Source organism: Rhea americana, unplaced genomic scaffold, assembly GCF_003343005.1.
Source record: "Rhea americana isolate MKP2758 unplaced genomic scaffold, rheAme1 scaffold_28, whole genome shotgun sequence".
Classification (NCBI taxonomy): Eukaryota; Metazoa; Chordata; class Aves; order Rheiformes; family Rheidae; genus Rhea; species Rhea americana.
In genome coordinates, this window is record NW_028186401.1 from 6267381 (window position 1) to 6272175 (window position 4795).

Consider the following 4795-nt stretch of genomic DNA (forward strand, 5'->3'; position numbering starts at 1 on the left):
ATCACCAAAGCAAATGAGAATTTCTTCATTTCTTGATGTCTTCAGTGGAGACTGCAGGCTTTTCTGGAAGTTACGTTTTAATCAAATGCTAACTGCTGAGCTAAACACAGTGGTTATTGAGTGAAATGCTATAAGATATGTTATTCTGTGAGCTGATGAGCTAATAGTCCCTACTGGCCTTAATCTGGATGGATATTTTGAGGGGATTCTATAAAAAGGCCATCTCAATAAATAATTACACAGGGCAATAAAAGCAAAGATGTTTTTGAATTCCTTGGTGACAGTAAGAACTTTAAAGACCATTCAACTTATTACCTAATTGCCAGGGAGCACCATCTGACATCCGTCGATGTGAGTGGAAAGTCTCTGGATTCAGTGGGCATGTGGTCAGACCACGTTTGGGAAAACGGTGTGAGGGCTAACGGCAAGGCTGTGCCACCCTCCGCCTCGGACCATCCCTGCAGGTGAAATACCTTCCTTCAGGCTTTAACTCTCTTGGGAAGTTATTTGGATTTTCCTTCAGAAAACCTTGCTGTGTAAGACCTGGGGATGAGCCAGTAACCAACGGGGAGACAGATTGCACAGAAAATTCACCTGCATGTGCAAGAAATCAGCACGTGCTTTGCACAGCTTGGAAATACCTGCTCTCTCTGCTACTCGGTATGGAAGGTAACACCTTCCCCAAGCTCACACAGAACAAATACGTCTGCAGCCCCGACCCCAGACCTCAGGCAGCCTGTTCAGCTGCGGTCAAAGAAATCGTGCAAAGCAGCCAGATGGTTACCGGTCAGGCTGGCTGCTGGCTTCACCTGTCGGATCAAGAGGGACTGGTGCCTTAACAGGGCGAGCAAAGGCGAATGCAGATAAACGTGAAACRCGCTGGCTCCATCTGTGCAGCTTTCCAGTGATCTGCAAGACGTTCATCCCCTTCCAGGGGCTGCGTCTGAAAAGCAGCCCCTCATATATATACACCCAAAATGAAAAGCCCAGGTGAAGGCTCACGTACCAAAAGATGGGACATGAATATAAATAATTGAGTTGTTCTGAGTGAAACAAGCTTAAATATAAAGTTTCTCTTCTTAAACAGATTATCCTGCAATCACGTCAGTCGTCAATGTCTGTGTGCACGGTCTTAAAAGTCCATTTTACAAGTGCTGGAACATGCAGCATGGAGAGGGAGGGTTTTTTGTAGGCATTTGTGCCAGCAAAAGCCAGTTGTTCACACACCCACTGGAAAGCAACTGAACATGGCAGATGGAAATTCATTTAAAATTGTAGACCAGTATTCACAAAAATATTTTATATGTCCATCTCACTTCTGAGTTACGTTGTTCTTTGTAAATGTATTAGGTGGGAAAAAAATACCCCACTTCTGCCTAGGACTAGTGTCAAGTGCACCACTGAGGAATTTGGCGTATTTTCCAGTTAACGCATTTGATAAGGGTGTATGCTATTCAACAGACAGATCTGTTTTTTTTTTAATTTTATTTTTTTATTACTTTTCAGATGATCCTGTGCCAAAAAATGTTTAGCTGAACAAGAAGTTTGCCCACTATCAATCACTCTSTGATACCCACTGCCAGCATGAAGATGCATCTTTCCAGGCACAGCCTGCACACATGCTGGCCACCAAAGCCAACTTCAGCAGTATTGCTGCCCCACTGAGATTTCGGAGGAAGTGCAAATAYGAAGTGCCTGGTAAAAATAGCAGACTGCAGGCTACTTATTGCTAAGTGCTATTTAACGATGCAGGAAGTTTCAGTATTTGTCTTAACCTCTGAGAGAAACAAATTTTTCACTCGGCCTGTGGCAGAGACGGGAAGAGAGCGGTTTCGGCGGGGACTCTTTTTCTCTAGAGCGTTTGCCCAGCCTTGGCTGTGGTTTGTAGTCCTCCACCGATCTCCCCTGTTATAAGCAGCAACACCACCTGACTGCCGTGTTAGCTGTGTAAGAAACGTCCGGGCAGAAGAAGGTGCTAGGTATGGTCGGTCGTGACCCGGTTAAAATGAAATTTATTTGCTTTCACCTCTAAGTAAAAGAGATTCTTCAGGAGATGATTGAGGGAGCTCCTAAAACACTAAGCTGGTTGAAGGGCTTTTTGGTATGTTGATCTGCTGGGGGGGGGTTTTGTGTGTGTTTTTAATGGTACAAACTTGCCTAGAGGTAGCAAGAAGTAAGGTGAATAAAGGGTTTATTCCATAGTGACTTCTGGATGCTTAAAAAATGAGCGTTTGGGCCGGTCCCTTTGCCGTCGCTGGGCYGGGCAGTTTGGTGTAAGCCCTTGCGGAGCCGAGCCCTTAGCAGCTGTGCGGTGCCGCGGCCCCCCCCGAAGAGACAGAGCAAAGCAGGAGCCTCGAGCCCAGTCGCCCCGCGGTTTATGCCGGTTCTTTGGCTCAACGTTGCTCCGGGGCGGACGGGACGAGGCCGCAGCGGGCTGCGCCGCCGGTCGAGGCTGGGAGACGAGCGCGCGCGCGGCCCRGGCTCAGCGCAGCCCTCTCGTACGGGACCGGATTTGTGCCGGGCGGGACACGAGGCGACGGCCCCGGGGGAGGTGGAGGCTGCGGAGGAGCAAGACGAGACACGTGTGGAGCGAAGGGAAGGAGAGATGAAAGGGAAAAGGAGAGCGGAGAACAAAGCAGGGATGTCGAGGGAAGGCGGAGAGGGGGCGCAGGAGGTGGCGGCGCTAAAATTAGGTGGTAAATGGGGACGGGGAGAGCTGGTGTCCCCCCCCCCCCCGATGAAACTCCCACGGAGGCTGCTATTGAACCCGGGGCGCGTGAGAGCCGGGAGCGGGATGGAGGGAGCGGGGGAAGGCAGGAGGACAGGAGGTCGCTGCACACCGGCAGCGTGCCCTGCGCTCCGGGAAGACGTTCCCCGCTCCCTGCCCCGCCGCCACGGGGCACCACGTTGTTTCCCCCTTGTCCCCCATATCCAGAAGGGCCAGACTGGAGCATGCACCACCCGGGTCAGGGATTTTTTGTGAGCTAACGGTCTTGTGTTTAGAAATCTGCAGCACACTTAACTGTTTCAGACGAATTTCTTGCAGGTGATTCCTAATTATATGCTACTTAAAAAAGAAAAGAAAAAGCTAATGAAACAAAACCCTTCCTATCAGTGAAATGCAACTTCTGTATGCTGGGGGGGGGGGAGAAATGAGGGAAACGAAAGGAAAAGCGGCCAAAGCTTCCTCGCTCTGCAGCTCCTGCTTGGMGTTTGACTCCTCTCAGCTGTGGTGTCCTCGCGAAGGGCTGCTTGGCGGATGCGGTGGTGCTGAAGAGCAGGTAGGCAGTGAAGCCGCTAGCTGACACCCGAATCGCAGCCCTCCAACCCACAACGGCACACGGCCCAGCAGCACATGCCTTTTCCAAGAAGCGAAATTCCAGAGGTGGTTCCTCATATCCCTCCCGTTGAAGCCCRGAGCTTTAAAACTGCTGCGAATTCTCACTGAGATGTTTCATATCACAGCTACAACTCGCCAGCACTGACTCGGCCGGACAGCCCTCCTCCTCCCACGAGGATTCGGGGTCGTAAATCTGGGGGCTTCCTGCCGCTCAGGGAACTGCTGATCAGACATCCTCCTTCCAAGGCGGTCAGGGAATACATTATTGACCTAATTATTATCTTTATTATGCTCCTTTAATTTCTCGCAGGACTAAGCTTCTGGCATGGGAGTGGACACGGGCAACCTGTCACTGCTTTTGTCAGGATGGTCAGTGAACCAGAGCGGAGCTGCTCATTAGAGCTTCAGTCGCATACCAATCCTGGCCAAAACTAATGGCATCGACCAGTCCTGGACTAGCCGTCAGAGATGTTTCCTGCTGCTTCCCTGGAGTTTGCAGTTCTGGAGGGTAAGAGAAAGCTTTCTTGTGACTCTGTCCCATCCGGGTTACCTGAAGGCATGCCCTGCAGGAAGAGGTATAGGGCTGAAATCATCCAACTGTGCCTTTTATAAGTAAATGGCTATTTACAGGATAAAACAGCCTGGAAAATGTGTGGAAAATAGAACCCAAGGACATTGCCTCTTTCAGCGCTGTTAAGTAGTGGTAAGAATGAATGTCCAGCAAACACCTTTGTCCTCACCCTGCAGACATGTATGTTAATCTTCTTCTCTTGTTCTATTAGTAGCTATGTGCATAAGTGTCTTTACAGGTATTACATACACACTGAATTACCTAGTGTTCTTCAAAGTCGGTGGAAGGACTAGCACATCAGSGGCTTTCAGATGAAAACCCTCTCCTGACCCCGTGTTTCCTCCAGGAAAGCAGAGATACACTTATCCAAGGTGGTCAGAGTAAGTAAAACACATAGTTTTATGCCAGTTTGCCCAAGCTGATTTGACGTTCGTGCTTTGTGTTAGTGCCTACGACCCTTTGAATCAGTTCTTCTAGGAAAGAAAACCTGGTATTCTGCTTCCCAAACGGGAGTAATGAGATGAGAGGGAAATAGTCTTTGACATCGTAGCGTTTTACTCATCAGCAGCCCCTCTAATGGAAACTGCAGCGTTTCCCGGGCCCTTCGGTAAGCTGGCCGCCGGCGAGACAAAGCAGCGCTCTGCCCTCGGGTGAGCTCCCTCCCGCGAGGCGAGGGCTCACTCGCACGAGGACTCGCCCTCGCAGCGAGCGGGCCCCGGGGCGCCTCGTGCGYGGCGCCTGGCCCGAGGGGACCGCGCCAACCCCGCTGCCCGAGGGCCACCCCGCTCCGCGGCGCCCAGGGCCTGCGCTGGGAAGGAACCGGATGGACAAACCGAGGAACTGGGAGTGTGCAAGGATGGGTGCTGGGGCAGCGGCTGCACCCG